We start from the raw sequence: 25309 nt of genomic DNA on the forward strand, positions 1-25309 counted from the left end.
TGTAATTTTCCCACCAGGAGAGAACCACTACTAACACTTTAGTGAATACTTTCTCCCATATTTTTCGTCTTTGCTTTTTAAAATAGTTTAAAGTGGTCTGGCGTGGTGGCTCACGCCTATAATCCTATCACTTTGGGAGGCAGAGGCGGGCGGATCACCTGAACAGTCTGGCCAACATGGCGAAACCCCATCTGTACTAAAAATACAAAAATTAGCTGGACATGGTGGCGCGCACCTGTAGTTCCAGCTACTCGGGAGGCTGAGGCAGGAAAATCGCTTGAACCCGGGAGGCGGAGGTTGCAGTGAGCCAAGATCGCGCCACTGCACTCCAGCCTGGGCGACAGTGACTCTGCCTCAAAAAAAAAAAAAAAAAAAAAAAGAAAAAGAAAAGAAAAAAGAAACCGCTCCCTTAGTAGAGCTGATGCTACCCCACTGCGTGCGCAGTTCCTATAATGTAACCAGAGGGACTGGCAGGTGACGGGGGTAGGTAGGAGACAAGCCATTTCAAGAGGAGGGAAATTAAGGGACCAGATTTGGAGGGATGGGCCAATTTTGCTGGCACTTAAGATATTAGTGGGATGCCCTGGGGCCAGAGGCCACGATTCTGCACTTCCTTTTTATATTGGAGAGGAATAAGGAAGCCAGTTGGTTTGGATGCAACATGTGTTGTCTGAAGAAGGGTTTAATAGGCTGAGAAGCAGATGTCTGCGAGATAGCTGACATTCGAATCTGGAACTGAGAAAGGGTCTGGGGTTGGAAAAACTGCAGGGATGGTTAGTTTTCTACACACTTTAACAAGGCCTAGTCACTGCTGCTCCCTCCTCATTTTAAGAAAAGTCCTTTCTTTATTCACATTGCACAACGGAGGCTTCATTTCGCGCTTTTTTTTCCCTAGGCCCGCGGCTAGGGCAGGTCCTTTGCGCCCGTCACCTAACAACGCCCCTCAACCCTTTCCCCGCCCCCGCGCAGCCGGAAATCCGAGGTCTGGGCGGACCTTCTACTAGGCACTCTAAAGGGCAGCGATAGGACGCCGCGGCCGCCAATCAGGCCTCCCAGATACCCGGATGTGAGACGGTGCGCGATACAAAGGCGAGTTTCCACCCAGAGGGCCGTCCCGTGCAGTAGCCAATAAGCATTCTCCAGGCAATAAGTGACAGGAAAACTAACCAGTTATAAACTAGTTTCTCTCACGCATGTGGAAATTCGCCTGCTTAGTCTAACCCACTGCTAATTGTGATTGGATATTATTGTGAGGAGCGGTTGAACTGTCTAATTAGGAGCGGGAGCGAAAAAACGCACAGCCAATAGGAAGAGTCTCAGGAATGGGGCGGGGACTAGGCCTTCGCCTCGGCGGCAGAGGAGACTCGGGGGCCATTTTGTGAAGAGACGAAGACTGAGCGGTTGTGGCCGCGTTGCCGACCCCCAGCAGCAGTCGGCTTCTCTACGCAGAACCCGGGAGTAGGAGACTCAGAATCGAATCTCTTCTCCCTCCCCTTCTTGGTAAGTGGAGAGGGCGGACGCAGGGAAGGCGCTGGGTTTTTCGGAAAGCGAGAGGGGGTGTGGGAGAGAAGATGAGGGAATCCTTCCCCCTAACTAATCGGGCCCTCATTTATTCTGCTTGTTTTGGGGGATTAGGTTGAAGCCGGGGGCAGTTTTACAGGCCTCAGCCTCTGCGTAGGTTTAACCTGGTGTCCTCTAGGCCACGATCGCCAGGGAAAATGTCCTTTTTTCGCTCTTCCTGTGTTAACGGCTGCTTTCCTTTCATTTTCTACGACCTCGAGGACTACGGGATCATGAAAATGAAGATCGCGATGCTCATTAATATAGTCGAAGTTAACGTAGCGCCGATGCCTTCTATTACCTCCGTTCTTCTTACATGTAAAAAGTGGGGGAGGGGAAGGGGGGAAGGTTACCAAGTAGATGTATCGCGAGCCTTTAAATCCTGGATCGTGCCGCGTGGCCTACGAGAAACGTTTAACAAAAGATTTAGCATTTTACTGATAACTTTTTATTTTATTCCTCTCTATGAGCAAATGATGGAGCTCGAAGTAGTTATTTTCACTTACATTTGTAAAAGGAAATATTGTGATATAACTATATTAATATTTACAGCTGACTTTTCATCTGCAGGTTACAAAACACTTGAAATATATAAGTTAGTGGAACTTGGCTTGAGGTAGGTATTAACTCTCTTTCTCAGACAGAAACTGAGGCAGAAAAGTGTTGGTTGCTAGGGTCATATTAAGTCAGTAGCAGCACTAGTAGTAAGGAATTTGACCACGAGGTCAGTCGAGTGGTTTTTACCTAGTTAATGGAATACCTAGTTAATATAGTTCTAAAACTACTATATTGCAATCTTTGCCAAGAACCTGATGACGGAAACCACGAGGTAACTGGAAATTCCCAAATTGCGCTTAAGAAAAATACTACGAGACTTGAGAATTTTTTAACGTAACTTCCTAAGTGTAAGATGACAAAATTTGACTTTCGGGATATTCTGGCGTTAATTTTCCCGTCCGCCTAAACTTGGGCAAAAATTCACAGCTACGTTATATTAAGCAAATATTAACAGGGCCTATTATTTGCTGGGTGCTGAAATTTGATAAAAAACTTAAAAGTTAAAAAAAATTATATAGATCTTTAGTGTCACATTGACTTATCTGGGACATCGCTTTTTTTAATCCTGACATGAGATTTGGCTAAGTTTATTTTTCACAATCTGTTAATCTCACAAAAACTAAAGCTGTTAAGCACAGTTTAAACCAATTCTGCAGGGTAAGAAATTCATCTGTAAGGCAATCTATTTGATAGGAAGTAAAATAAGGGTCAAAAACATCGCGACCCCTTTCTTAAGGCTTAAACATTTATATTATTACAGGAACTTAAAACTAAAGTTTATCATTGTGCTGAACTGTTAGAAATGAGGTGAGGGTAAAAGTAAATTGGGAAATCATATGAAGTAAAAATGTTGGCAAAGAGAAATGTCAGGAATTAGTATTTAAGAACTGTTAATAGTAGTTGAAATTGATTGACGGGCACTTTTCTTTGAGGTGTTAGAAAATGGGTTCCTTCCGGTCAGTATGTATATCAGCGCACCAAAAATTCTTTGAGTTAATATCCGAAACTGTTTGCCACGGTATTTATATCGCAATTCTAGGTGTGTTCTCAACTACATAGGCGTTTAGTAACATTTTCATATTGGCTAGGGGGAAAAGTTGAAGAAGGATGGCCAGGTTGCAGGTTTTCTGACCTTTTTTTCCCCCCTTCATGCCAGTGACACTCTCGGGAATACTTGGTGGTTGATGTTCCTTCTGTAGAGAATTTAAACAGCTTACGTTTGTAATTAAATCTCTAGAGGATTTGACATGGCATTCGACCTTGTTTTGGATGGAATGGCTGTGCGAAACAAGCAAAGAATAAACTCCAAAATAGCTAGTTGCTCTAATTTTAAAGACTAAGGGGCAAATTATTAAATCTTAATATTTAAGTGTTGAATGTGAGGTGTTGGCTGGGGAGTAAGTTTGCCTAGGAGTTAGGAGAAATAGATTTTAATCCTCCTTAGGCAAATAAGGGGACTTAGACTTTTTTTTTAAACCTATTTTAATTTTTAGTTTCTAATTCAAATTTTTTGTTGCCAGAAGACTAAAAACTGTACAGATTGAGTTTTATTAAAAGCAGTTTTGTTTTGTTTTTTTTTGAAACGGAGTCTCACTCTTGTTGCCCTAGGCTGGAGTGCATGTAGTGGTACAATGTCGGTTCACTGCAACCTCCGCCTCCCGGGTTCAAGCGATTCTCCTGCCTCGGCTTCCCGAGTAGCTGGGATTACAGGCGTGTGCCACCGCACCGGGCTAATTTTTATACTTTTAGTAGAGACGGGGTTTCACCATGTTGGCCAGGCTGGTCTCGAACTCCTGAGCTCAGGTAGTCCTCCTGCCTTGGCCTCCCAAGGTGCTGGTATTACAGGCGTGAGCCACCGCACCCGGCCCCGGTTTTCTAAATTGGTAGTTATTATTACTATTCTTAACCACATTATTTCAGTCTTCAAGTACTTTATTAGTAGTTGTCTCTGGGGAGCATTATTTGCTCTTAATATGCATATTCACGTATTCTCATTGGAAATGGGGAGGTTTTGGTTTTGTGCATACTAGATTTACTAGAGGATTGGTGAGAACCAGAACTTTGAGGTGTAGCATAACTACAGGTATTCTCGATATTGGAAATTTTGAGTTTATTAACATAAAAGGAAAAAAGGTTTCTTTGGTACATTTACTATCATAGGTTATGTGTTTTTGGGTTTATTTATATTGTATCAGGAAAACATTATTTGGTGCTCTAACTTGATTCTGTCACAGTACACTGGAAGGTCAGCCATTTTGTTTAAAGAATTGATTCTAAGGCTGGGTGTGGCTGCTCATGCCTGTAATCCCAGCACTTTGGGAGGCTGAGGCAGGTGGATCACGAGGTCAGGAGTTCGAGACCAGCGTGGCCAACATGGTGAAACCCCCATCTCTACTGAAAATAAAATTAGCTTGGCGTGCTGGCGCTCGCCTGTAGTCCCAGCTACTCGGGAGGCTGAGGCAGGAGAATTGCTTGAACCTGGGAGGTGGAGGTTGCAGTGAGCCATCGCACCACTGCACTCCAGCCTGGGCGACAGAGTGAGACCCCATCTCAAAAAAATAATAATAATTGATTCTAAACTGGGGAATAGAGAGATTCCCAATTTAAAATCTTCACAGTGGTTCTCAAACGTTAGCCAACACCAGAATCAATAGGGCTAGTTAAAACAGATTGCTATGATCTCTACCACCAGGGTTTCTAATTAAGTAAGTCTGGGGTGGGCCCTGAGAGTTTGCACTTCTAGTAAGTTCCAGGTGATGATGCTCATGCATCACTGATTCTGAGAGGTACCCCTTTAGAAGAAGGGATCCAAACCTCAGGCAGGTTTTGACAAAGAATAACTAGAGATACTTTTTCTCTAAAACTATCTTTGAGCTTTAGGTAAGGATACTTTTTTTCTTTGAGAGCCTCACACTGTCACCCAGATTAGAGTGCAGTAGTGTCATCTCAGCTCACTGCAACCTCTGCCTCCCGGGCTCAAGGGGTGCCCTCAGCCTGCTGAGTAGTGCTGCTAATTTTTTGTATTTTTGGTAGAGACAGGGTTTCGCCATGTTGCCAGGCTGGCCTTGAACTCCTGAGCTCAGGTGATCCACCCGCCCCAAGCCTCCCAGAGTGCTGGGATTACAGGTGTGAGCCACGCCACCTGGCCTCAAGGAATATTCTTGATTGAAAATAGTGCTAAAGTTGGTCTTTTTATGAGTGGTAGCTCTTCAGTTTAACGTAAATAACATCTTGGGAGATACTGAGCTTTTTGATATTGAAAGATAGAATTGGTTTCTTTTCACATTTTTCTTTATTTTTAAGCTTATGTCTTGGGGCACCTGTACAAAGGATTTGGTTGTGGTTGAGCTATAAAGTTATGTATCTTGAAAATTGATTACCAGGTTTGGGCTGTGGCTCCAAATAAGAAAATGAAATGTTTCACCATAACTGTATTTCATAAACAGGAAAAGAACATTCAGATGTATATTTCTTACAGTTCACAAACTTTTTCCGCAATTTGTACATTCATACAGTTTTCACACATCAAATGTAAAAATTAACTGTCATTCCTACACTGTTCTTTTTAAAAATTTATGGTACTTGTTGCTGCTGTAGTCATTCATGTATAGTTGGCTCAAGGAACACTTCTAAAAGCTCAATTAAAAACTTTTTTTTTTGAGACAGGGTCTCTCTCTGGCCTGGCTGAAGTGCAGTGGCGTGATCAGAGCTCACTGCAGCCTCGAACTCCTGGGCTCAAGTGATCCTCGCTCCTCAGACTGCTAAGTAGCTGGGATTTCAGGCTACCACACCCTGTTAATGTTTTTTGTTTTTAATAAAGTCTCGTCATGTTTCCCAGGCTGGTCTCAAACTACTGAGCTCAAGCCATGCTCTACCCCGGCCTCCCAAAGTGTTGGGATTACAGGTGTGAGCCACCACACTTGGCCTTAAAATATTTTAATTTCCTCAAATTTACAAAGGAGAATAAGACCTCATGGCTAAATTGAACAGTGAGTGCAGCTAGTTCATTGTTTGCACAAGGAACTACAGTCTAATTGCAGTTCCTATTTTAGCCGATGAAACAACCAGTTTGTCATGGAAATTATTTTAGTGTGGTGTTATGTACCAGATTTTTAGAATCCATAACTTGAAATTAGCTTTACACGCTACATAGTAAATAGTGGACTACAGAAACAAAAGTATTAACATAAGGACCTTAATTTTTTTCACCTATTTTATGACCTTAAATATTCAGTAGCCATAATAGTCTTTTTTTATTCCATCTGTATTTTCGTTTTGTCAGTGAGTGGAATAATGTGCTCCTTATTTAAAACATCTTTTCCCCTAACAGTAGAACCTATTAGGTCTTGTGGTTTGATTACTCACTGGTTTTGAGAATAGATGAGTCATCTCTAGTATAGATCTTCATGGTAGGCCATTCACCTTCAGTCTATTACTCATAGCAAAAACTCCACGGACTTTAAGTTTAAAACCCATGAATCTACTTATGTTTTATAATCTCAATATTTGACATTTGCTCACTATTTCATCTCTATTTGTTGGCCCGGTTTTTCTGTATTTTCTTTGCCCAAACTGCTCATTATCAAGATGAACATTTTGGATATACTCTTTTTGAGACCCTCAAGGGCATATTGACATGAATTTAGTTAATTTTAATCATCTATTGATGTTGAAGAATTGTGAAGACAGTCACTGGTAGAGGTGATTCTATGGAGGCTATCCCATCCCAGTGGAATGTTAATGCTTTACCAAAATGTGTTAGCTGCAGTAGACAGATGTTTCTGTCTTGGGGGTTTAGGGCACAACATTTCTGAGGAACTCTGACTCAATCTGTCCCTTCTCCTTTCACAGGGCAGCAAGGCGAACCCCATCCCTACTCACTGGAGCTCAGCTTTGATTTTTAACCTCCCTTCCCCACCCTTCCAGAACACACACATTCCATTCCAAAACTGATTTTATAAAGACATTTTAAACATAATGATGCAACTGGTGTGCACTACGGCAAATGTACAGGTGTTTTTTTTTTAATTGTTTCCAAAACCGGGACCTGGATTTAACATGTAATTTTTAAAATTTCTATTTCTATTTTTTCTGCAGCAGTTGGGTTAGAGGAGGAGGAGCCTTTTAGCCTCTCATAAACTGACCTCTCTACTTCCTCGTGTATTTTTAAGATTGATTGATGATGTGGAAAGGGCTTTGCTTGTCTGCTACTGAAAACTTTATCCTTGCGGTTTTTGTGGAAACTGCTTTTGGAAAGAGAAAAGAAATGAACTTTACTGACTTGACATTTTTGCACCTCCCGTTTTTCTAATCTGGGCTATTTTTATTTTTGTTTTTTTACAGTGAGATTTTTTTGATCTTCAGCTACAGTAAGTTATTCCATTTTTTTTTAACATTTTTCCTGACTTTCCGCTGATTTCCTTTTTATTGTTGTTACTAGTTACTATTACTTATTATTATTATATTAATACTTATGATGGTGATGATGATGATGATAATGACACTGATGATTTTTAACCGGATTAAAATCGAGTTTTTCTGAATGTTTCTAAGAATTTCTCCGGCCTCCTGATTGACTTTGGAGTTTTGCATCTTGGGAGAGAAAGCGAAGGCATTAGTATTTTTAAGTGGTTTGATCACATAAACCTTTTCTCTCCCAACCCCACCCTTGCCCTCATCCCCTTCCCCACACTGAAAAGAATTTTACTGGCTGTTAAGTCTATGACCTTATTTTTCCTGATCTTTAACTTAACTGTTTTAGAGCATCTCTGGACGTCTGTATTTTTAATTTTTTTTATTTTTGTTTTTTTATTTTTAATCTTTCATTTGTTAAATTTTTAAACTGTGCTGCAATAAAATGTGTGTGGTACTACTTAACACTTATGATCGTGATGGCATTTTCCCTGAAAGCCATCTTCCTCCTGTTTCCCTTGAAATCCCATCCTGCTTTTCCTGTACACTACCCCTCACAAACCACAAGCTGCAGCAACATGGATGCCCAGCCTGGAGCAGCAGCAGCCAGGATGACCTGGAGCCAGGGGGGCCTTCGGAACAGATGCACACCCTTCCTGGGTGATGGTAAGAGGTGTGAGGTCCACTTGGATTCATTACAAAGACTAGGAAATAAACCCGTTTAACAGTTTAGCTGATGTGTATAGGTCATAGCATCTGGAAGTGTTTGGATTAAGCCTTTTGTGTGTGCATCTTGAGGTGTTTCCCAAGGGGGACCACCTCAGTTATTTGTAAACTAATGGAATAATATGAGTTGCTAATTAACTTGGGCTGATGAGAACATTTTGGATACTTGGAAAGAGCAGCTGAAGTTTAAAATGAAAGTGGCTTGTTTTAATGATTAGCAACAAGACAATATATTGGGGAGTCCTTTTTTTAGATTATTACAAATTAGTAAACATTTTCTGTCATTTAACATATTCCTTGGGTTTGTGACATTTTTGGATTATATTCTATTTAGACTGTTTTTATCTCATTAATATTTCACAAGAGTCAAACCATAGGAGATACAACATAATATTAAAATGCTGTCTCACTGGAGGGTTTTTAAAAATTTGAAAAAAGATAGGCTTTTTGACCTCACAAAGCAGGGAAATCTGTTTAACCTCTACATCCAAATCAGGAACCGTCTAAGGCTAACCCTTTTACAGTGGTGACTCAAGACCCAGCTAGATTTTGGGAATTCTAATGTGAATTCATAGAGTTCTAATGCTAGATTAGGAACTCTAATGTGTTCTATGGTAAGAAGGAATGTATTCTGTGTTATTCACAGGAATGGTGTAGAGATTAGTAAAGATGTGGATAGCCAAAGAGAAGTTTAGCAACCTGTAGTATTTTACTCACTGCAGCAAAATGTTTTGATAACCATTTTAGAGTTGCTCTGATAGGTTTCAAGCTGGGAGATAATTAGATTTTATTTTAAAATATTTCTATTTTTTGTAGAGACAGGGTCTCGCTATGTTGTCTAGGCTGGTCTTGAACTCCTGGGCTCAAGCGATCCTCCTGCCTTGACACCCCAAAGTGTTGACATTACAGGCATGAGCCACTGCACCTAACCTGGAATAATTTTTTGAAGGCATATTCGGTACTGTTGTACTAGGGTAAATCACAAACTTGCCCCCTTATACCATACTCGGATGAAAAGTGAAATCTAGTTAAAGTGAACACCGAAGGTACACTCAAAACAGAATGGGAGAAAAAGCAAAAGATTCCTGGAAGTTATCTAGAAAAAGAATGGGAATCTTTATTTTTTAAATAGGTGCAAGTTTTATTGATGCTCTCTATTGTATGAGAGCTATTTTTTCTTCTTTGCTGCTGTCAGTGTATGGAAGCTGTTCACTGTAGGTTCAGTATGATTTATTCCTTGTTAATTGAACAAATTTATTATTTTTATGGGACATGTTCTGTTTGGGGATATAAAAAGTAGTTTATTATGTTTAAGGGCTTTGCAGCTTAGTGAGGGAGACACATGAATGAAATAATGTCCATATATGATGAGAGGTAAACACATATCCTATAGAAGCATGCCAAAATAAGCTGGGGGCGTTGGTACCTGCCTGTAAGCCTGTAGTCACAACTAATTGGAAGGCTGAGGTAGGAGGGTCCCTTGGCCCAGGATTTGAGAGACTGTAGTGTGTGATGTGATTATCCACTGCACTCCAGGCTGGGCAACATAATGAGACCCCATCTTTTTTTTTTTTTTTTTTTTTTTTGAGACAGTCTCGCTCTGTTTCCCAGGCTGGAGTGCAGTGGTGCCATCTTGGCTCACTGCAACCTCCACCTCCCGGGTTCAAGCGATTCTCCTGCCTCAGCCTCTCGAGTAGCTGAGACGACAGGCACGGACCACCATGCACGGCTAATTTCTGTATTTTTAGTAGTGACGAGGTTTCACCATGTTGGCCAGGCTGGTCTGAAACTCCTGATCTCATGGTCTGCCCGCCTCGGCCTCCCAAAGTGCTGGAATTACAGGCATGAGCCACCGCACCTGGCCTTAAATTTTTGTATTTTTAGTAGAGACAGGGTTCAGTAGAGATGCCATGTTGGCCAGGATGGTCTCAAGTTCCTGACCTCAGGTGATCCACCCGCCTCAGCCTCCTGAAGTTTTGGGATCACAGGTGTGAGCTACCGCACCCAGCGAGACCCCATCTGTTTTTAAAAAAAGAAAGCATGCAGAAATGGTTACCTAACTAACCCTGAGAGGTCAGGGAATCCTTTTTTTATTATTTTTATTTATAACTTTAAATTTATAAATTTATCCGTTCTACCTTAATCACATAAAGGGATTTTTTTTTTTTTTTTTTTTTTTTTAAATAAGACGGAGTCTCGCTCTGTCACCTAGACTGGAGTGCAGTGGTGTGATCTTGGCTCACCACAACCTCTGCCTCCTGGTTTCAAGCAGTTCTCTGTCTCAGCCTCCCGAGTACCTGGGATTACAGGCACCTGCCACTATGCCCGGCTAATTTTTTTTTTTTTTTTTTTGAGATGGAGTCTTGCTCTGTTGCCCAGGCTGGAGTGCAGTGGCACGATCTCGGCTCACTGCAAGCTCTGCCTCCCGGGTTCACGCCATTCTCCTGCTTCAGCCTCCTGAGTAGCAGGGACTACAGGCGCCCACCACCACACCCGGCTAATTTTTTGTATTTTTAGTAGAGATGGGGTTTCACCTTGTTAGCCAGGATGGTCTGGATCTCCTGACCTCGTGATCCACCTGCCTTGGCCTCCCAAAGTGCTGGGATTACAGGCATGAGCCACTGCGCCCGGCTATCTGGCTAATTTTTATATTTTTAGTAGAGACGGGGTTTCATCTTGGCGAGGCTGGTCTTGAACTCCTGACCTTGTGATCAGCTCACCTCAGCCTCCCAAAGTGTTGGAATTACTGGCGTGAGCCACTGTGCCTGGCCGACGGGATCCTTTTAAGAGAGGTAGTGTACTGAAATGAATCTTAAGGCCAGAGAATAAAAGTTTGATTGCCATACATGCCAAGGAATTTATATTTTATCCAGAAACCAATGTTGAGCCATTTTAGAAATATTCTAAACTGGAAAGTGACATCAGATTTTCGTTTTATTTTTATTTTTTGAGACAGGGTCTTGTTCTGTCACCCAGGCTGGACTGCAGTGACATTAACAAGGCTCACTGCAGCCTTGACCCCCTGGGTTCAAGCTATCCTCTGGCCTCAGCCTCCTGTATAGCTGGGATTACAGACATGCACCACAACACCTGACTATTTTTTATTGTTTTTTTTTTTTTTGGTGGAGAGAGGTCTCATTTTGTTTCCCAGGCTGGTCTCAAAAACTCCTGGAAGATTTTAATTTTTAGGAATGTCTTTCTAATAACAGTATGGAAATGGTGTAGAGGAAATGAGATTGGAAGTAGGAGATTAATAAGGGAGATATTAGAATCCAAGGAAGAATAACGACCTGGCTTGGACAAAGGTAATGCTAATGAGATCAGAGATTAGGAGTTAAAATTAGGAGCATCTCAGGACGGATGTGGTAAGGTGGACAAGAACACAGATTTGGCGTGATTGCTGGTTTCTAGCTTCTAGGATAGGGATAGATATTGGGGAATGAATGAAGGGAGCAGATTATAGTTTGAGGGTGGGAAAAAGAATATTTTAAACATCTTGGAGGTGTTCAAGGAACATTCAAGTATAAGATGTTTTATTAAGTATCTGAGTACTCATTTTGAAAATCATTATTAGGTTTGGGCATATAGGGATGAACAAAACATGTCCCCTGCCCTCTTAGATATTATAGATCATTGAGGGAAGAAACAAAGGAAATAGCACTTTTCACAGTAAGGATTGATGAAGGAAAAGAACAGCGTGGATGAGAAGATGGCAAGGGAACCAAAATTAGAACATGGAATTTGGGGGATGCTGCCAGGGAAGCTTAGCTACGTGGAAGTAGCTAATGGTCAATCTCATTCTGTAAGAAAACCATATGTGAAAGCACAGATAATGAGGGGGAACAAGACTTGGCCTCCAAGTAAGAAATAATACTGGAAAATAATTACCAAGAATACATAGATGAGGGATGGAGTTAGAGAGGTAGGCAAGGACCAAACATTCATAGCACGGGACCTTAGAGGGTCTTGTTTAAGATCCTGTCTTGGGCACAAGTAGAATCTATTGAAGGATTTTGAAGAAGAGGTCTGGTTTATCTTCTGTTGCGTAGGGAATATTAGTGATGAGAACTAAGAGGGCAAGTAGGGCAGTAAGTTTGGAGACCTATTAGAGTAGGCCATTGTCTCAATCTCTTGAAGAAAATAATCATCCCAGGCCTAACAATAACTTGCCCTGGTTTTTCAAATGAGTTTTTATTGGGTGTATTAATGAGCAAAATCAGTCTGAGTAAGATAGGTTGAGAACTGATGAGGCTCCAGGAAATTACTAATTATTTCTGATACCTTGTTGGGTCATATAATGGCTTTCTGATTTGGCAGAAAAAGTAGCAGGACATTAATTTCTCTTATGGAAGTATTCTAAACACTTGACTATGTCCACCACTGTTAAAGTTGTGAGTTTGTGTTAACTTACTTAATCATCATCAAAACCTCGAGTAGGAGTAGATACTGTTATTCATGTTTTAGAGGTGAGAATATTGGAGTACAGAATTTAAATAACTTGCCTAAAGTTAAACTGCTTTAGTGGTTTAGCATGGATTCAACCCTGGGATTAAGGGTGCAGATTTCAACACTTAATGATAGTAGACTGCTTTCGTCACTTTGATATGTTGAACTTTTTAATTTTTTGAGACAGAGTCTCGCTCTGTCACCAGGCTGGAGTGCAGTGGCATGATCTCTGGTTCACTGCAACCTCTGCCTCCTGGGTTCAAGCGATTCTTGTGCCTCCGCCTCCTGAGTAGCTGGGATTGCAGGCATGCACCACCACACCCAGCTAATTTTTATATTTTAGTAGAGATGGGGTTTCACCATGTTGGCCAGGCTGGTCTAGAAATCCTGACCTCGTGATCCGCCCACCTCGGTTTCCCAAAGTGCTGGGATTACAGGCGTGAGCCACTGTGTCCGGCTGAGCATTCTAGAAAAACAAATTTTAGTTTGGTTAAAGTTCCAAAGAAGAACTTTGGACTTTTATTGTTAAAATTTTAAAACTAAATATGTTTATATTTTTGCCCTTGAATTCGAAATACCTTAAATGGCTTAAAGATGTGTATATGTGCAAGGTAGTAAATTGTTTAGGTAGACGTATCTTGGTAAAATGTTACCATGGTTGTGATGGCATTGTTAATAGAGAAGCAAGCACATTTTAAAAGTGAGCTTTAGGCCAGATGCAGCAGTTTATGCCTATAATCCCAGCACTTTGGGAGGCTGAAGTTGGAGGATAGCTTAAGGCCAGGAAAGTCTGGCAACATAGCAAGAGCCTGTCTACAAAAAGCTGGGCGTGGTGGCACACAGCTGTAGTGTAGCTCCCTGGGAGGCTGAGGCGGTAGAATTAATTGAGTTCAGGAGTTTGAGGTCAGAGTGAGTTATGATTGCACCACTGTACTCCAGCCTGGGTGACAAGAGTGAGACCCTATCTCTTAAAGTAAAAAAACAAAAGTGAGCTATCTTTTTTTTTTTAAGACTTATAAAACAGAAGTGAACTTCAGTTGGAAAAAAATTATTTATGGTTAAAAAAAAAAAAACCACGGAGACGGATGCATTAACTAAGCCCAGGGGTCCTTTTTCAATCTTCATCTCACTTGACCTGTTGGTTCCATTTAACCAGAGCTCTTCCTTGAAACGTTTTTATTTTTTTTTTTACTTTGCTTTCAGGTTTTTGTTACATGTTTCTGTTACATGTTAAACTTCTTTCTGTTGGTGTGCCCCATGGTTCAGTCCTTCCACTTCTCTTTTCTGTCCACACTCTGGGTCCAATTTCATTCAGATTCATTCATGATGTAATATACCACCTATAAGCTGATTTCGACACTTAAGATCAACAGCCTATACTTTTCTTTCGAATGTCATACCAATTCAGTTTACCTGCATGACAACTCTGTTGAATATCCAATATGTCAACTTAAAAGTGCAAAACTGTGCTCCTGATGTTCATGCCTCAAACCAGTCTCTTGTGTACTGTTGCCTTTTTCAGTTAATGAAACAATTTTTGTGTCTCTTGGGCCAAAGATTTTGGCTAGCCATCCTTGACTTTTATTCTTCTCACCTTTGGCCTATTAGAAAATCATGTTGGCCAGGTATGGTAGCTCAGGCCTGTAATCCCAGCACTTTGGGAGGCTGAGGGAGGCCCATCGCTTGAGCTCAGGAGTTTGAGACCGGCCTGGGCAACATGGTGAAACCCTGTCTCTTCAAAAATATACAAAAATTAGCCGGGAGTGGTGGCAAGTGTCTGTAGTCCCAGCTGCTTGAGAGACAGGCATGAGAATCGCTTGAGCCCAGGAAGCAGAGGTTGCAGTGAGCCGAGATCGTACCCGCACCATTGCACTCCAGCCTGCGTGATAGAGCAAGACCCTATCACAAAAAAAAAAGAAAAGAAAAAATCATGCTGTCAGCTCTTCAAAATATACCACTACTCATATTGTCGACACTTGGTCCAATTTCAAGCCACCCTTGTCTCCTGTGCATTATTATATATAATAGGTTTGTATTTCTTTTGTCCCTCCCCACTAGTTTTGTTCTTAAAAGTGATAGCTAGATTTATCCTAAAATGTATTGTTTGAAGGATTTTTTTTTTTTTTGGGAGATGGAGTTTCGCTCTCTTTGCCCAGGCTGGAGTGCAGTGGTGCGAGCTTGGCTCACCGCAACCTCCGCCTCCCGGGTTCAAACGATTCTCCTGCCTCGGCCTTCCAAGTAGCTGAGATTACAGGCACCAGCCACCACGCCCAGCTATTTTTTTTTTTTATTTTTAGTAGAGACAGGGTTGCACCATGTTGGCCAGGATAGTCTCGATTTCTTGACCTTGTGATCCGCCCGCCTCCGCCTCCCCAAAGTGCTGGGATTACAGGCGTGATCCAACACGCCTGGCCATTGAAAAATGTTTTGCCTGAAAACAAACAACCTAATGGCTGCCTTTTTCAGCATTGAAGTCAAAATTTTTCTGTGATTTACAGGGCATCCCACGTGATTTGTTGTGTCCCTTCCCTTGCTGTTAATGTACTGTGCTTCAGCCACACTGGCCTTCTTGACTGTATTGAACACATTGGATATGTTTCCACTTTAGGGCTTTTCCTTGGAATTTTCTCTGACTCATACAGTTTGGTTCCTCAGTTCTTCTGAGATTTTTTACTCAGAAGTTACCCCCTTAGTGATGTGTCTTCCCTTATTTAGTGCTTTAAGCTCCCCTTCTCCTAAATACTCTTTAGCACTTATCACCAACGGTAGAATTTGTTTTTTTCTATGTAAAGACATAAGAGATATGTCCAGAAATACATATGCCAAACAATTAACATTGATTGCCTCTGGGCAAGAAGTGGGATTTAGGAGATTTGAAACTTGTGTACTATGTGCTTAAGACTGAGTATTATAATGATCATTGTGGTAGTATTTTCCTTCTAATTAAAAAGCTTAAAAATGTACATCAACTCTTGTGATTCTGTGTGGGCATAAATAGCATAGCTAGTCTGTGTAATAGGGGTTTAGTAAGCAGTGTTAATGGTTGAAGAAACTGCTTTAAAAGGTTTAGCTGTGATAAAATGAGTCGAGTTAGCATTTGAGCACATAGATTACCGTGTTGCCTGTATCAACATTTGGGAGAGCTTGACCATTTTAAAAATATGTATTCTCTACTGAGAAAGCATGGCTATTTGTATGAGGTAGAGTGAATTAGAGAACTTTTTTTTTTTATTATTTCTACCTAATCTGATTCTGACTTTACCAGTCTGAAATATTCTTCCTGTTTTCTAATTATATTGACCTATGGCTCCTGAGTTGATTTTAAAACTGAAAAAACTCCAGGAGTTCATTGAACCAGATTTAGGCTTTTCTGGCTAGTCTTGAATAACATTTAGGAGTAGTTTAGTAGAGTACATTTTGAACAAAAATTTTCCTCCAGTCCTCTAACCAAAATAGGTATTCTGAAGAGGATAAACTATGATCCTTTAAATAAAATCTTCACATAAGTGGGTTTTCTAGCTTCAGAGCGAGAAGAAAAGTTTTCTCGTGCTATTACCCTTAAGTTTGTGGAATTCATGCTAGAGTTATGGCTATGCTGTTTAAAATGGAGTTTTTTTGTTTTTTTTTTTTGTTGAGACTACAGTCTCGCTCTGTTGCCCAGGCTGGAGTGCAATGGCACGATCTTGGCTCACCGCAACCTCCGCCTCCCGGATTCAAGTGATTCTCCTGCCTCAGCTTCCCGAGTAGCTGGGATTACAGGCGCCTGCCACCACGCCCCGCTAATTTTTGTATTTTTACAAGAGACAGGGTTTCGCCATGCTGGCCAGGCTGGTCTCGAACTCGCGACCTCAGGCAATCCGCCCGCCTCGGCCTCCCAAAGTGCTGGGATTACAGGCCTGAGCCACCGCGCCTGGCCGCACATTTTAAAAAGTTCTTAAGTTTGTTCTCCAGAAGCTAATAAGTTTAGCAATTTATTGGCAGTGTTAGTGGCCACTAATACTTAATTTCTAGTTTTGTGAATTACTTTGGATCTTTTGCTTTAAGATTTGACCCTGTATTATTCTGAAGGGTTTGCTAAGTTTTTAAGTTGAATAGTAAAAATGTTGATAGATTTGGAGTGAAACATTGATACAATGTTGTCTATATTTCTGTGTATAGTTTGAGATTCACATGTAATTTTTGTTTTCAGGTGCATGCACATCTTTGGTGCTATCTTTTTTTTTTTTTTTTTTTTTTTTGAGATGGAGTCTAGCTCTGTCACCCAGGTTGGAGTGCAGTGGTGTGATCTCTCTCACTGCAAGCTCCGCCTCCTGGGTTCACGCCATTCTACTGCCTCAGCCTCTGGAGTAGCTGGGTCTTACAGGCATCTGGCTAATTTTTTGTATTTTTTTTTTTTTTTTTTAGTAGAGATGGGGTTTCACCATATCGGCCACAATGGTCTTGATCTCCTGACTTCGTAATTCGCCTGCCTTGGCCTCCCAAAGTGCTGGGATTATAGGCGTGAGCCACCGCGCCTGGCCAGTCTTTTTTTTTTTTTTTTTTAAAGACAGAGTCTTGCTCTGTTGCCAGGCTGGAGTGCAGTGGTGCGATCCCGGCTCACTGCAACTTCCACCTCCCAGGTTCAAGCGATTCCCTTGCCTCAGCCTCCTGAGTAGCTGAGATTACAGGTACGCGCCACCACGCCCGGCTAATTTTTGTATTTTTAGTAGAGGTGGGGTTTCACCATGTGGGCCAGGATGGTCTTGATCTCTTGACCTTGTGATCTGCTGGCCTCGGCCTCCCAAAGTGCTGGGATTACAGGTGTGAGCAAGTGCACCTGGCTGGTGCTATCTTTTAATTGTGAAAAAATTTCACATACACAAAAGAGAATAGTATAATGAACTTCCATGTACTTGTCTCACTTTAATAATCCTTGGCCAGTCTTTTTGTTTGTATCTACATCTCCCCATCCACCCCCTTCCCATGTTATTTTGAAGCAAATTCTTGATATATTTCATCTGTAGATATTTCAGTGTATTTTAAAAAGAATTAGGACTTAACCACAATTATCCCACCAAAAACATTTAATAAATTAACTATTTTAATACTAAACATATTTAGAGGCCTGGCATGGTGGCTTATGCCTGTAATGCCAGCTCTTTGGGAGGCCAAGGTGGGTACATCACTTCAGGCCAGGAGTTCGAGACCAGCCTGGCCAATGTGGTGAAACCCTGTCTCTACTAAGAATACAAAAAAATTACCCGGGTAGGGCAGCGCATGCGTGTAATCCCAGCTACTTGGAAGTCTGAGGCAGAAGGATCCCTTGAACTCAGGAGGCAGAGGTTGCAGTGAGCCAAGATAACTGCCACTGCACTCCAGCCTGGGTGATATTGTGAGACTTAAAACAAAAACAACAACAAAAGACCAACAAGTCCATTTAGTATCAGAAGTACTACCCTGAGAACTGAGTAAGGCATTCCTCAATGCTGTTTTATTTCTACGGGGATAACATGGTTGGTGGGGTCTTTTTGTTTATTTGTTCTTTTGCTAACATAGTCCTGTATGGAATTTTGGAAGTGTTGTTTACTAAAGGTAGGTTTTGAAATTTTCTTAAGAGTGGGGGGTCTTATGGTTATACTCATTGGTGATAAAAATCAAACCTTTTACTATTCTCAAATTTAGATATAATCTCCTGTTTTGGCTGTTTAAGAGAATACTGTAATAACTTTAAGTCAGATATCCTTGTTAAAAATTATTCTGGGCTGCTAGGTTATTATTTTATTATACCTGTCTAAAATCTTATCCATAATTTAGAAATTTTAAAATCTGACAAATTTTGCATTTGACACCAAGACTCAATTTGGCAAAAAAAACTGATCTTAACTGATGTGAGATTATTTATGTTCTGCGTGTGACATTTACTGAAAATTTATATATATTCCTACAGAAATATTTGATGTGGTAACTGTGCTCTCCCAGATGCTACACAGCAAAAAAAGCATAGTATTTCTAAAATCTGAGACTATTTTTCCTAATACATGTGTCTTTTTTTTTTGAGACGGAGTCTCTGTTGCCCAGGCTGGAGTGCAGCGGCGCAGTCTTGGCTCACTGCAACCTCCACTTCCCCGGTTCAAGCAGTTCTCCTGCTTCAGCCTCCCAAGTAGCTGGGATTACAGGCACCCACCACCACTATGCTTGGCTAGATTTTGTATTTTTAGCGGAGACAGGGTTTCACCGTGTAGGCCAGGCTGATCTGGAACTCCTGACCTCAACTTATCTGCCCGCCTCTGCCTCCCAAAGTGTTGGGAGTACAGGTGTGAGCCACCACACCTGGCTGCAAGCATTTGTAGACCAGAGTAGACTTAAAGTATACTTTGTTACAACTCATGCTTAGTCTGAGGTCACTGATAAAATTGAAACTTTCTATAAGATAACAAGGAAATGAAGTCTTTTTTTTTTTTTGAGAGGGAGTCTTGCTCTGTCGTCCAAGCTGGAGTGCAGTGGCGCGATCTCGGCTCACTGCAAGCTCTGCCTCCCAGGTTCCCACCATTCTCCTGCCTTAGCCTCCCGAGTAGCCAGGACTACAGGTGCCCTCCACCACGCCCAGCTAATTTTTTGTATTTTTAGTAGAGATGGGGTTTCACCATGTTAGCCAGGACGGTCTCGATCTCCTGACCTCGTGATCTACCCGCCTCGGCCTCCCAGAGCGCTGGGATTACAGGCGTGAGCCACCACGCCGGGCCGGAAATGGAAGTCTTGAGAATGAATGTTGGCCCTTTCTATTCAGAAAATAGCCTGTGCTCCAGCATAGCATCATCACCATCTGGGAGCTACCTAGGAATAGTCTCACCCTACCCCAGTGGTACCGATATGCACATTGAAAAGAACGAATCTAGAACACTTTTCACTCCTTTTTTATTACTTGGCTTGGGAATTACAAATTTCGGTGGACTTCTTGGCAGGAGTGGTTTTTGATGTTTGTGGAGAATGTTGAAGAATACAGTGTAGCCACATTTACTTTACATTGGAAATAATACAATATAAAACATGGCATTTTATTTGCAAAATTTGAAATAATGACTTCTAAATTACAAATAGAATTAAAAATTTCAAAGCTGGCAGGCTGGAGATACATATGCTATTCTGAGATACGTGCTTTGAATTATCTGAACTCTTAATGCAGATCATATTATATCTTGGCGTAATATAACCATTCTTGGTTATGAAAGCTGAGATTAACATTCAAAATACCTTGCGAATCAAGGTAGTTCTGTCATAGTTACGATAATTTTTTTCCTTGAGTGTTTTAAGGAAAATATGTAAACATACAGAACAGTCTAATGAATTCTTAATATACCTTCCACCAGGATTGCCATGTTTCATTTTATTTTTTTGCTGAACCATTTGCAAGGAAATTGCTGACTGAAGACAAAGGACCCCTAAGTATTTAAATGTGGATTTCTTTTTTTTTTTTTTGAAGTGGAGTCTCGCTCCGTTGCCCAGGCTGGAGTGCAGTGGTGCGATCTCGGCTCACTGCAACCTCTGCCTCCCAGGTTACAGCAATTCCCCTGCCTTGGCCTCCCGAGTAGCCTGGACTACAGGTGTGCGCCACCACCTCCAGCTAATTTTTGTATTTTTTAATGGATTTAGTATACAGGTAGTCATACTAACCATGCTGTTATTTTCATTCACATAGATTATCAGTTATATTAGAAATAAGACCTTCCTGTGTTTCATTATTTTTGCATATTGCATATTCTCTTGATGTTTCAGTTCTCAGTAAAGATGTATTGACCTTACAGAAGTCATTTTGAAATGTTAAATCTTAACCTAGGTAAAGCATTCTTTAAAATGTTCCTGATGTTTTTTGGATACTTACAGATTCTGGAACCTTTTCTTTAAAAAGTGTTTTCCAAACAGAAGTTGCTCTACGTTAGAGTACGATGGACTTTTATGTCGTAACACCCCCGAAACACTTTAATGATGGCACAGTTAAATGTGAAGGTTGAGAATGTAGAGAGAAATTTCTATGTAATTTGGGACTTCCAATGGCTAATAGACCCCAAAATACGTAATACAATGTTCAGTGGATCTAGAGGTACCCAATTCATTGATTCTTTTTTTTTTTTTTTTTTTTTGAGACACAGTTTTCGCTCTTGTTGTCCAGGCTGGAGTGCAGTGGCGAGATCTAGGCTCACTGCTATCTCTGCTTCCCGGTTCAAGCAATTCTCTAGCCTCAGCCTCCCAAGTAGCTGGGATTACAGGCACGTGCCACCACACCTGGCTAATTTTTTTTTTTTTTTTTTTGTATTTTTAGTAGAGATGGGGTTTCACCATGTTGGTCAGGCTGGTCTCAAACTCCTGACCTCTGGTGATCCACCTGCCTCGGCCTCCCAGAGTGCTGGCAGGATTACAGGCGTGAGCCACTGCGCCCAGCCCCAATTCCTTGATTCTGTTTAGTTCTGAATTGCTCTTGGGGAAGAGAAGGGCCCAGTTTTTGCTTAGGGTTTTGCAGAAGAGCTTTGCTGACTCAGTTATCTGCGTATCATGATGACTAAGTTTCAGGGTAGCATTTTGCTATCTTTGCAGAAGGAATAACAAAAGCATTATGTATTATTAGTGAAAAGTTGAGAAAAATTTAAAAAACTCAAAACCCCATCCCATCCTTAGATGTCACCTTGGTATGTAATCTTCTAGATAACTTGTACATACTTTGGTTATGCTCCTCCACGTCAATGTCACGTGTCATTTAAATTGCATTCCATTGGATTGCTGCACTGAAATAATTTGTACTCATTCATTGTCAGGCACTTGTTTTCTCCTTTTTTACTGTTAATGTGTCCACACCATTGTTTCTTCAGATGAATTCTCAAAGGTAAAATTACTGAGTCAAAAAATACGCAGTTTTAAAACTTTTGTTGAAACGATCCCGTTTTCTGGAAATGCAGTATGGGTTCATACGGACCATTTATTTTGACCATTGCTTGCAGTAGATACTGTAATTAAAAATGTATTTGCTTGTTTGGTAGGTGGAACATGGTACTTGGTTTAATTTATATTTCCTTGATAGTGTTAATCTTTTTAATCTTCATATACCTTTAGTATTGTTAGTCACCTGTTTGTGTCCTTGGGCCATTTTTTGTTGGTATGTACCAATAACAGTAAATAACAGTAGCAGCAGCAGCACTTGTTATGTGCCAGGTACCATCTTTTCCAGTGTTTTGTGTACCTTGTTTCATTTATGCTTCATTCCTATCCTGTGAGACAAATACTATCAATGATACTCATTTTACAGATAAGGAAGCTGATTTTCAAAGAGATTGACTTCCCAAAGAAAGTGCATGCCGCTAACAAGTTGTTGATCTTGAAACACATGTGTCTAGGCTGGTTGCAGGGGCTCACGCCTGTAATCCCAAACTTTTGAAGGCTGAGATGGGGAGATACTTGAAACCAGGCATTTGAGAGCAGTTTGGGCAACATGGCGAAACCCCGTCTGTACTAAAAGTACAACAAAGTTAGCTGGGCGTTATTTTATTTTTAATTTTGGTGGAGATAAGGTCTTGCTACGTTGTTGGCCAGTCTGGTCTCTAACTCCTGGGCTCAAGCAGTCTCCCACCTCAGCCTCCAAAAGTTTTTTGTTTATACTCTATTTAAAATGTGACCTCATTTTAAGGTTCGGTCATAGTGGACATGGCTTGAATTTGTGATGATATGGGTTTTTTTTTTTCTTTTTCTTTATTGTGATGTAGTCTTACTCCATCGCTGAGGCTGGAGTGCAATGGCATGATCTCGGCTCACTGCAACCTCCTCCTCCCATGTTCTGGCGATTCTTTCTCATGCCTCAGCCTCCCAAGTAGCTGGCATTACTGGCGCTTGCCACCATGCTTGGCTAATTTTTTTTTTTTTTTGTATTTTTAGTAGAGATGGGGTTTCACCATGTTAGTCAAGCTGGTCTTGAACTCCTGTCCTCAAGTGATCCACTGGCCTCAACCTCCCAAAGTGCTGGGATTACAGGTGTGAGCCACCGCACCCAGCCAAGGATAGGTATTTTTGTATCCACTTTCAGTTTACTTCATTTTGGAAGTATGAGTTACCTAAAATTTTGATTTATTTTTTTAAACATACTTACTCAGTTGTGCTAAAAACGAAACCAGAGTATAACTTTTCGGGGTACAAAAAATAGAAAACTAAACCAGAGTATAACTTCAGGGTACAAAAAATAATGCAGGACAGCTTCATTTGAGATTGACTTTACTAATTATCATTGTTCAAAAATTGAAATATATCACGAAAAACTTCTGTATTGGAGGAAAATTGGGTAATGATGAGACTCATGAGGTTATGTCCTATCAGTGAAGGATACATAATTGAGAGGGGTTGTTTATACTTTACAGCAAAATCAAAGGCTGAAATTTTCTTAACGCTGGAGCTATATGTGATCTTCAGTGATTATGAACTAGGTAGAAGAGGATGAAATACGAACTGCTAAGCCCTATACTTAATAAAAAGTCCAACAAAAGAGTTGTCAAAACATAGAGGTTAGGATTACATTGATAAATAAGGATTCTTATATTTACAGTTGACCCTTAACACAAGGGGTGTTAAGGCACCAGCTGCCAGCACCCCCTCAAAAATAAAAAGTCCACATATTACTTTGAACTCTCCAAAAACTTTACTGATGAGCTACTGCTGAGTAGAAGCCTTACTGATAAACAGTTAATTAACACAGATTCAGTATATTATACATTATATACTGTATTCTTACAAGAAAGTGAGCTAGTGAAAAGAAGTTACTAAGGAGCAGAAGATATATTGACTTTGTTAAGTAGAAGTAAATCATCACAAATGTCTTCTTCATTGTCCTCACATTGAGTAGGCTGAGGGGAAGATGAAGGCTTGGTCTTACTGTCTTGGGTGGTTTAGGCTGAAGAAAATCCATGTATAAACCCATATTGTTCAAGGGTCAGTTGTAATTGTTTCTGTATGTGTTGACAGTGCCAAAGTAAACAGAAAAGTAGCATCTGGAGAGCATCCAGAATATTCCTTTCTTTTCCAAGGGAACTCAAAATTTGGAGTACTGTGTTAAAGGGAAATTGGCAGACTAACTTTTTATTTGTTATAAGACAACATTTTTTTTTTTTTTTTTTTTTTTTGAGACGGAGTCTCACTCTGTCTCCCAGGCTGGAGTGCAGTGGCGCAATCTCCAGCTCACTGCAAGCTCTGCCTCCCGGGTTCACGCCATTTTCCTGCCTCAGCCTCCCAAGTAGCTGGGACTACAGGCACCCGCCAACACGCCCGGCTAATTTTTTTGTTTTTGTATTTGTAGTAGAGACGGGGTTTCACCATGTTAGCCAGCATGGTCTTGATCTCTTAACCTTGTGATCCACGAGCCTCAGCCTTCCAAAGTGCTGGGATTATAGGCATGAGCCACCGTGCCCAGCCTATGAGGCATCATTTATTTTCATAGATGGCTAGGATGGGGAAGAGTTTGAATGGAATGTTTTGTCGAAGAAAAATACAGAGCCGTTTGCTGCATAGATGTTTTGGTGAATGACAGACCACATATATTATGGCCCCTTAAGATTATAATGGAGCAGGCCAGGTGTGGTGGTTCACGCCTGTAATCCCAGCAATTTGGGAGGCCGAGGCAAGCAGATCACCTCAGGTCAGGAATTTGAGAGCAGCCTGGCCAACATGGTCAAACCCCGTAGTCAGGCGTGGTGGTGCACATCTGTGTTCCCAGCTACTCAGGAGGCTGAGGTGGGAAAATCGCTTGAACCTGGGAAGTGGAGGTTGTAGTGAACCGAGACTGCGCCACTGCACTCCAGCCTTGGTGACAGAGGGAGACTCCTCAAAAAGAACTAAAAAGTAAAAGAGATTATAATGGAGCTGAAAAATTTCTGTTGCCTAGTGACATCTTGCTGATCCTGAACACCTATAGGCTTAGGCTAATGTTTATGTCTTAGTTTTTTCAAAGTAAAAATGTTACAGTAAACTAAGTAAGGTTAGTATATTAAAAGAAAAATTTGTTTTACAAACTTAGTGTAGCCTTAAGTGTACCATGTTTATAAAGTCTACAGTAGTGTATGGTAATGTCTTAGGGCTTGAAACCCACCACTCACTCAGTACAGTCACCAAAAGCAACGTTCAGTCCTAAAAGCTCCATTCATGGTAAGTGCTTTATATAGGTATACCATTTTTGAAATCTTTTTTTTTTTTTTTTGGCAACACAGTCTCGCTTTGTTGCCAGGCTGGAGTGCAGTGGTGCGATCTCAGCTCACTGCAACCTCCACCCCCCGGGTTCAAGCGATTTCTCCTGCCTCCGCCTCGCGAGTAGCTAGGATTACAGGCATGCACCACCACGCTTGGCTAATTTTTGTATTTTTAGTAGAGACGCGGTTTCTCCGTGTTGGTCAGGTTGGTCTCGAACTCCTGACCTCGGGTGATCCACCCACCTCGGCCTCCAAAAGTACTGGGATTACAGGCGTGAGCCACTGCTCCCAGCCCGTTTTTGAAATCTTTTATACTGTATTTTTACTGTACCTTTTCTTTTTTGAAGTACACAAATAACATTGTGTTAGAACTTAGACTCAGCCCTTGTTTTCTCTTTCGCTTTTTTTTTTTTTTT

The 25309-nt window shown here is 41.1% G+C and overlaps 1 protein-coding gene across 28 annotated transcripts in view; it reads left to right on the top strand.

Annotated features, from left to right (window-relative positions):
- Nucleotides 1-670: 670 nt before the first annotated feature.
- The window catches only part of LOC115930071 (heterogeneous nuclear ribonucleoproteins C1/C2), a 59623-nt gene continuing 34984 nt past the window's right edge, over nucleotides 671-25309 (top strand). For 2 of the 28 annotated variants that reach the window (XM_063698276.1, XM_063698283.1), the window contains exons 1-3: nucleotides 1352-1500; nucleotides 6970-7178; nucleotides 7462-7487. The gene's annotated coding sequence lies outside the window, so the exon portion shown is untranslated. Of the gene's footprint in view, nucleotides 1501-2130; nucleotides 2177-6969; nucleotides 7179-7461; nucleotides 8204-25309 lie in introns of those variants that run through there. The other 26 variants (XM_055362430.2, XM_055362438.2, XM_055362423.1 and 23 more) reach the window with 24 other exon arrangements.

This window comes from Gorilla gorilla, chromosome 15 (genome assembly GCF_029281585.2).
Source record: "Gorilla gorilla gorilla isolate KB3781 chromosome 15, NHGRI_mGorGor1-v2.1_pri, whole genome shotgun sequence".
NCBI lineage: Eukaryota > Metazoa > Chordata > Mammalia > Primates > Hominidae > Gorilla > Gorilla gorilla.